Here is a 9,630-nt window from a genome sequence, read left to right as displayed (position 1 = left end):
TGGGACATGGTTTGACCCCCTTAGGAAAGTGCTATCATCATGAAACGTTCAGATCACTTACAACTCAATATATTCTACCTTCCTGTAACGTTTCAGCCTGATTGGACCTTGTTTTCACACAAATGAACCCAGAATGATGTGAAATTGTGATCGTGCAACATAATTCTGGGTGCCATTTAAAAACCATAAGTGCTAATGACTCCATTCCTTTTTGTGGTTGTAGAGGCTGTTGATTGGAGTACACTAAAACAAACCTGACCTCTTTAAGATATTCAGAAGCCAAGTTATAAGCCCACAAAGGTGTAACTGGACTACTTCTTTAAAGTGACACCAGGCCCGGTGACCTTTTTGGAAATGGTTTGACCCCCTATAGGAAAGTGCGATCATCATGAAACGTTCAGATCACTTACAACTCAATAGATTCTACCTTCTTGTAGCGTTTCAGCCTGATTGGTCCTTGTTTACACACAAATGGACCCAGAATGATGTGAAATTGTGCTTCGTGCAACATAATTCTGGGTGCCATTTACAAACCATAATTGCTAATGACTCCATTCCTTTTTGTGGTTGTAGGGGCTGTTGGTTGGAGTACACTAAAACAAACCTGATCTCTCTAGGACATTCAGAAGCCAAGTTATAAGCCCACAAATGTGTAACTGGACTACTTCTTTAAATTGACACCAGATCCGGTGACCTTTGGGACATGGTTTGACCCCCTTAGGAAAGTGCTATCATCATGAAACGTTCAGATCACTTACAACTCCATAGATTCTACCGTCCTGTAACGTTTCAGCCTGATTGGACCTTGTTTTCACACAAATGAACCCAGAATGATGTGAAATTGTGCTTCGTGCAACATAATTCTGGGTGCCATTTAAAAACCATAAGTGCTAATGACTCCATTCCTTTTTGGGGTAATAAGGGCTGTTGATTGGAGTACACTAAGACAAACCTGACCTCTCTGAGACATTCAGAAGCTAAGTAATAAGCCCCCAAATGTGTGTTTGGAACCCCGCCTTCAAGGAAAAAGTGATCCGGTGACCTTTATGACCTGATTTGACGCCCTTAGGAATCTGCTATCATCATGAAACACAGGAATCATTTACAACTCAATAGATTCTACTTTTCTGTGACATTTCAGCCTGATTGAAGCTGTTTTCTTTGAAATGGACCCGGAATGATGTGAAATTGTGCTTTGTGCAACATAATTCTGGGTGCCATTTAAAAACCATAAGTGCTAATGACTCCATTCCTTTTTGTGGTTGTAGGGGCTGCTGATTGGAGTACACTAAAACAAACCTAACTTCTCTAGGCCATTCAGAAGCCAAGTTATAAGCCCACAAAGGTGTAACTGGACTACTTCTTTAAAGTGACACCAGGCCCGGTGACCTTTGGGACATGGTTTGACCCCCTTAGGAAAGTGCTATCATCATGAAACGTTCAGATCATTTACAACTCAATAGATTCTACCTTCCTGTAACGTTTCAGCATGATTGGACCTTGTTTTCACACAAATGGACCCAGAATGAAGTGAAATTGTGCTTCGTGCAACATAATTCTGGGTGCCATTTACAAACCATAAGTGCTAATGACTCCATTCCTTTTTGTGGTTGTAGGGGCTGTTGATTGGAGTACACTAAAACAAACCTGATCTCTCTAGAACATTCAGAAGCCAAGTTATAAGCCCACAAATGTGTAATTGGACTACTTCTTTAAAAATTGACACCAGATCCGGTGACATTTTGGGACATGGTTTGACCCCCTATAGGAATGTGCGATCATCATGAAACGTTCAGATCACTTACAACTCAATAGATTCTACCTTCTTGTAACGTTTCAGCCTGATTGGACCTTGTTTTCACACAAATGGACCCAGAATGATGTGAAATTGTGCTTCGTGCAACATAATTCTGGGTGCCATTTACAAACCATAAGTGCTAATGACTCCATTTCTTTTTGTGGTTGTAGGGGCTGTTGATTGGAGTACACTAAACCAAACCTGATCTCTCTAGGACATTCAGAAGCCAAGTTATAAGCCCACAAATGTGTAATTGGACTACTTCTTTAAATTGACACCAGATCCGGTGACATTTTGGGACATGGTTTGACCCCCTTAGGAAAGTGCTATCATCATGAAATGTTCAGATCACTTACAACTCAATAGATTCTACCTTCCTGTAACGTTTCAGCCTGATTGGACCTTGTTTTCACACAAATGAACCCAGAATGATGTGAAATTGTGCTTCGTGCAACATAATTCTGGGTGCCATTTAAAAACCATAAGTGCTAATGACTCCATTCCTTTTTGTGGTTGTAGGGGCTGTTAATTGGAGTTCTCTAAAACAAACCTGACCTCTCTAGGATATTCAGAAGCCAAGTTATAAGCCCACAAATGTGTAACTGGACTACTTCTTTAAAGTGACACCAGATCCGGTGACCTTTGGGACATGGTTTGACCCCCAATAGGAATGTGCGATCATCATGAAACGTTCAGATCACTTACAACTCAATAGATTCTACCTTCTTGTAACGTTTCAGCCTGATTGGACCTTGTTTTCACACAAATGGACCCAGAATGATGTGAAATTGTGCTTCGTGCAACATAATTCTGGGTGCCATTTACAAACCATAAGTGCTAATGACTCCCTTCCTTTTTGTGGTTGTAGGGGCTGTTTATTGGAGTACACTAAAACAAACCTGATCTCTCTAGGAAATTCAGAAGCCAAGTTATAAGCCCACAAATGTGTAACTGGACTACTTCTTTAAAGGAGACATAACATGCTTTTAAGTTATTCCTTTTTACATCTAAATCCTTCAGTTGGGGGTCTAAAAACAGTGGAACTGCAGTTCTTTGGTCTGATTTCCTCATTATTGTTGCTCTACAGACCCTCATCTACCCCTGTTCTGAGGAGAGTCTTGAGAACGAGCCGTTTTGGGGTACTGTCTCTTTAAACTGGAGGAGGAGCTGTAAACTCCGCCCCCCTCCATAGTGCAGTCCTGTACTCTCCTCCCCCAGTCGGACTTTGTAGTTCTATAGAGAAATCATTATTTAGCATAGCAGATTTAGCATAGCATATTAGCATTTTTAAAACACGTGGGGAGAGTAGTTCATCAAGCTGTTTCATGGCTGCTAACTCTCTCATGCATTTGTCTGTAGTCACTCACACACACCCGTCACGGCCGACGGAGGGACAAGCGAGCAGGCACGCGCGCGCACACACACACAAGGAATGCTGCTTGCTTATTTCTGTAAAAAATGTTTAAAAAAATGATACAGCTCATTAAAACACCATTCAAAGAATATATTTTATTAAGATCTCTATCTATATACATACATATAATTATAAATAATTTTATAAGTAGTCTTATTTTATATTGGGTGTCTTAATGGCTGAAAATGGATAAAAAGCAGTTACATTTTTTTTTAAACTTTTTATTTATCAACTTTTACTTTACAAACACATTAGAAAAAAAAAGACGACAGAAAAACAAAATAAATAAAAAAGAAAAAAAAATAATAATAAAAAGATTTTAAAAAAAAAAAAAAAAAACCCATATATAAATAAATCAAAAGGTCGGCTCATCTGCATATTTCTTCTTTCTCTCCAGTTCTATATATCTGTATGTCTCCATTTAGCCCATCGTTTATGCATTTGTTCCCCTTTCAGTCTTAGTCTAAATGTCAGCTTCTCCATTTCCTGTATTTCTCCAACAATTGTCTTCCATTCTTCTATTGTTGGGGTCTCTGGTCTGGACCATTTTCTAGTGATGGCTTTCTTGGCTGCTATCATGAGTATCCTCATCAGATATTGGTCTCCCCCCGCTATTTCTTCCCGTATGGATCCTAGGTACATTAATTTAAATGTCTGTGGAAAATAATATCCTAATATTATTTTGGTGTTCTCATATATTTGATTCCAAAAAGGTTTTATGTTCTTGCATTCCCAAAATATGTGGGCGTGATTGGATTCTATATTTCCACAATTCCTCCAACATCTCGTTTGTTTTTGTATTTGTTTACTTATGATTTTCGGTGTGCTGAAGTATCGTATTTGGTTCTGCCAGGCAAATTCCCTCCATTTTTGTGATTGTGTTGTCCTATTTTGTGTTTTCCACATCTCCTCCCATTCCCCGTCCAGTATTTCTTCCCTAATTTCTTTTGCCCATTTTTCTTTGATATACTGTGTTGAGTGGTTTTCTATCGTCAATAATGTTTTATATATTATGGATAATTTCCGTTTAGGTGCTGGATTTGTATATGTTTGGATCATCATTGTTATTATTTGATTATTCCCTCGAATTTTCCTTTGAATTCTGTTAGTGTAGTAATCTCTTAGTTGTAAATATCTAAACATATCCTTATTTTCCACGTCAAATTTTTCTTTCAATTCTTGGAAACTGTTTATCATCCCTTCTTTCTGAATTATTCCTAATGCTGTCATTCCTGTCTCATTCCATTTTTTGAATCTATTATCCCTTTTTCCAGGTTCAAAGTCCGAGTCCCACCCTATCCATCTTAGCAATCTTAGCTCTCCCTCTATTTTTAGTTTCTTGCTTATGTTCCACCAGGTTTCTAAACTAGACTTAGTTATCGGGTCCAGTTTTTCAATATTTTTCGTCCAGTATTCTTTTCTGGTATTTTCCCCCAGTAATGTTTGGATTGGTATTTCCTTTCTCTTTGTCTCTATTATTTTCCAGTGGTTCAAGTTTTGCGGGTCACACCAATCAATGAGTGGTGCTATTTGTGCTGCCTGATAGTAATGGTATATATTTGGCACAGCCCTCCCTCCCTGTTCTTTTGCTAGTTGTAGGGTAGACCTTCTAATTCTTGGTTTTTTGCTTTTCCAAATAAATCTTGATAATTGTTTATTCCATTTATTGAATTGTATTGTTGGTATTTGTATTGGGAGGGATTGAAACATATATAAGAGTCGTGGCAAGATATTCATTTTGATAATGTTTATTCTGTCGTATAGTTGTAATGGATAGGATGTCCATCTGTTTAGGTCTGCGTTAATCGTTTGATTTAATTCCTCATAATTTTGTTGAAATAGATTCTTCAGGTCTTTAGTTATGTTGACTCCTAAGTACTTAATGTGGGTATTATCCCATTTAATCTTATATTTGATCAATTCTGTTTTTAGTGTGTGATCATATAACAATGCCTGTGTTTTATGTATGTTAATCTTATATCCTGAGTGTTCCCCATAGGCTCTCATTAGTCCCAATAGGTTCCTTAGGTTATTAGTCGGACTGTTTATGTATATTAATATATCGTCTGCAAAGAGGCTTATGGTATGTTCCTTATTATTAATTTCTATTCCTTTTATTTCATCCTCCTGTCTAATTGCCTGTGCTAAAGGTTCAATATATAGCGCGAACAGAGTAGGGCTGAGACAACAGCCCTGTCTTGTTCCTCTTGTTATCTGTATCTCATCTGTTATTGATCCATTTATTTTAATTCGTGCTCTTGGTTCTGTATACAGGGCCTTAATACAGTTTACTGTCTGTTCATTAAATCCAAATTTTTTTAAAGTTGCATATAGGAATTCCCAGTTTACCCTATCAAATGCCTTTTCTGCATCAAAGCTTATTATAGTTGCCGGTATTCTTTTGGAATTAATTTCTTGTATTATGTGCAGTGTTCGTCGTATGTTATCTTGCGTTTTTCTCTCTACAACAAAGCCACATTGATCCTCATTGATTATATCTGGGAGAAATCCTTTAATTCTATTAGTTATTATTGTTGTATATATTTTGTAGTCTATATTAAGAATTGAAATCGGTCTATAGTTTGTTGCTTCTTCTTTGTTTTTCTGTGGCTTAGGTATTACAGAGATAATAGCTTCTTGCCATGTTGGTGGTATTTTATTGTTGGTCATAATCCAGTTGTATGTTTTATGCATTATTGGTACAAGTTCCTGCTTTAATTTTTTATACCATTCTGCTGGGTATCCATCGCTTCCTGGTGCTTTATTTGTTTTAAGTTTATTTATTGCTTCTATTATTTCTTTTTCCGTTATTGTCTTTGTAATATTCTTATTCTGTTCTGTCCCTATTGATGGTAAATCTAAATTTTGTAAGAATTCTTCTATTTTGTTATTGTTGCTTCCTAGCGGTTGCGTATATAGTTCCTTATAATATTCCCTAAATATTTCTTCAATCTCTTTAGGTTCGTGTGTTATTTTTTTTGTCTTCGGGTTGCATATTTTACTTATGTTATTTTGTTCTTGTTGTTTTCTTATTCTTCTTGCTAGTAGCCTCATTGCTTTCGGCCCTGCTTCATAGTAGTTTTGTTTTAAATATTTTGCCTTAATTTCTATTTCATTTTGGTGCATTTCATTTATTTTGTTCCTGATGTTTTTTATTTGTTCCCGTGTCTTTGTTTCTGTTTTCTGTTTGTCTTTCTTTTCCATTTCTTCTAGTTCCTTTGTAAGTTTTTCATATTGTTTAGTCTTATCCCTTTTCATTTTGCTTGTAATCGCAATTAATTTCCCTCTGATCACTGCTTTCATCGCATCCCACAGTATATCTGGCTGTACTTCTCCATTATCATTTTCTCTCAAATATTCCTTAATATTTTTACTGATCTGTGTTGTCATTATTGTATTATTAAGTATTCCTGTATTCATTTTCCATAAAGTTTTCCTTTTAATTTTGTTGTTTAGTTGAATTTTGAGATATATTGCATTATGATCTGATAGATCCGACCCGCCTATTTCGCATTCCTTTATTTTATATCTATGTTCTTTTTGTATTAAAAAATAGTCAATTCTCGAGTAGGTTTTATAATGAGCAGAGTAGTGGGTATAGTTCTTTTGCGCTGGATTAATTTCTCTCCATATATCTATAAGTCCCATTTCTTTAGTTATTGTATTTATTAATTTGGTTAGTGTTTTTTTATATGTTGCAGTACTTGTTGTATCGAGTTGGGAATTCATTATTAAATTAAAGTCTCCCCCACATATACAAACCCCCTCCATTTCCATTGCTAACATATTTAGTATATATTCATAAAATTGTTTATTACTTTCTGGTGGTGCGTATACATTGGCTAGTGTTACCATCTCATTTTCTATCTTTCCTTTGATTATGATAAATCGGCCTTCTTTATCTCGGACCTCTTTTACATTTTCATAGTTCTGTGAATTAGATATTAAGATTGCCACCCCTCTTTTCCGGCTATTGGGACATGAACTATAGTATGTATTTTTAAACCCAAGTTTTTTAAGTTTTTCGTGTTCTTTCTGTGATAGGTGGGTTTCTTGTAGAAAACTAATTTGTATTTTTTCTTTTTTGATTTTATTTATTATTTTCGCTCTTTTTATTGGATTGCCCAGCCCATTTACATTCAGTGACATTATTTTGATTTCCTGGTTTTTATCATACATCATTTCTTATTCTTCTTGTGTCTTGCCCTTTCTCTCAGTAAGTTCTCCCTTTTGTCCTTGCAGATGGCCTTTCTAGTCTTGAGATACATAAAAAGAAAGAAAAAAATAAAAAAAATACTGATACAGAATAAGTAAATAAAGTACCCCCGCCCCCCTTTAAGAACCCCCTCCTTGTAACAACCAAACTTAGAACCTGTTGCTACAAGGTAACTGCCTTTGAACTTCCATGTTGAGATGCCCTCTTGTGACTCTCTACCCCTCCTCTGGGGGGAATGCCTTCCTTTCCAGAAGGGCCCCCCTACCTCCCTTTCTGTCTCAGTCATCCCACTCTAAACCGTGCCTAGTGACACTCGTTAACCAACATTTTTAAACTTTTTACCTTTATACATGTTCGCCTCATTTTCCTAGAGCGATACTTCCCCTTATTTATTCCCCTCCCTCTGTCTTTTTTCTCCTAAGTTCGTATTCTTGCAGACGTTCTCTGACTCTGTTCTTCAGCATTCCGTTATCCCCCACCTTTTTCCAGCTCGCCGGCCCCTTCGCATTAGCCTCTTTATTCTTTTGCATTTCTTCCTCTGCCATCTGGAGTCCTTCCACTGCGCATCCTCGTGACTTCAGGTCCCTCACCGCCTCCTCCGCGCTGTTGTAGCTCTTCATTCCGTCTTCCCAGAAGATGCGCATTTTAGTGTAGGGCGTTTGGAATCGAATTTTCATGCTTTTTAATTTCTTCTTTATTGGGAGATACGCCTTTCTCTGTTGCAGTACTTTTGCAGTGTAATCATGATCGAAATACACTCCCTCTCCCTCAAACATAATTTTTTTCCCCTTCTCCCAGGCTTTGTTCAGAATCATGTCTTTCGTTTTACTTTGCTGGAATTGTATTATTATGGATCTGGGTGCCTGCCCTTCCTTCGGCTTGGGCGCCTGCGCTCTGTGTGCGCTTTGTATTTGCAGATCTTCTTCTAATCCTAGTTCTTTCTTGAGCCATTCTTCTATTGTCTCCTTCAATTCGGATGGTTTAACTTCCTTACTTTCTTTGATTCCATACACCCTTAAGTTGTTCCTCCTTGCTCTTGCTTCGATGTCCTCTAGTTTGTCTCCGATGTATTTCTGTTGTTGTAACATGTGCTGTATGGCCTCGTTAGCTTCACAGCTCCATTGTTCGAGCTCTTCCGTTCGTGTTTCTCCGTCTTGTATCCTTTTCGTTTGTTCTTTAATTTCTTTGTCCATATTATCAAGTAGCTTATTAATATCTCTCTTGAAGTCGGTCAACTCCTTTCTCATTTCTGTTGTAATCTCCTCTTTGTTCGCCTGGAGTTCGGTCTTCATTTCGGCAGTTAGTGTTCGTATCTGGAGGCTAATGCTATCCAAACTAGCTACTCGTGTTAGCTCTCCTGTAGCCCCCACTGTTAGCATCTGCTTTGTGTCCTTACTTGGATCTTCTGGCTGCTTTTTGCTCTTCCCTTTATTCGTTGTACCTCCGCTCATTGTTGCTTTTCCTTTTCCTTATTTTTCCCTTTACAGTTCAGGCGTTTTCTAGTTCGTGTTTATGTTGGTTATACGGAGCTCTTGTCACTTGCGTCTGTTTCACTCTGTCGCCATACCGGAAGTCGCAGTTACATTTTAATTTAAAGATTTGAGATTCTAGTCAAAAATAAAGAACATTCCTCCAAGTGTTCTTTAATGTCATCATTATAATTCTAATGCTTACAACTTTGTTTTTATTGTCTGCAATGCGTAGCCTATATCTTTATTAAATGTGTTTAGCTGTAAAGTGGTAATTCTCTCTAATGTGTACAGAGAGGTGGACATCAGTGCTGCAGTGAAATTCCCAAGATCAGTCTGCTTTGCTAACAAATATAGTTAAATCTTACCTGCATTCTAAATAAATACCGTTAGGTGAAAACATCAGTAGGCATTGAGTTATTGATACAATCCCTAACAGCCAGAATGGAAGAAGAGCATGCTGGGTCATCCTGGACCTGAGCCTGTTCTGTGTATTTACCTACAGGATGCAATAAATGTCTACAAGGCTGAGTTTGGACCATTACATCTAAAAGAAAGCATACAATCAGTGATTTTTTTTATTGTTTACATTAATATACAAATTTTCTAAGTATTAACCTCACAGCAAATAAGTAGAACAATATAATAAACAGGCTTTAGTAGTTAAAACAGGCGTTGTGCACACAGGTGCTTTGTGTCTCGGTGCTGGTGGTGTCTAGGTCTCAGAGTTCCT

This window comes from Nothobranchius furzeri, chromosome 4 (genome assembly GCF_043380555.1).
Source record: "Nothobranchius furzeri strain GRZ-AD chromosome 4, NfurGRZ-RIMD1, whole genome shotgun sequence".
Taxonomy (NCBI): Eukaryota; Metazoa; Chordata; class Actinopteri; order Cyprinodontiformes; family Nothobranchiidae; genus Nothobranchius; species Nothobranchius furzeri.
This window is presented reverse-complemented; position numbering follows the sequence as displayed.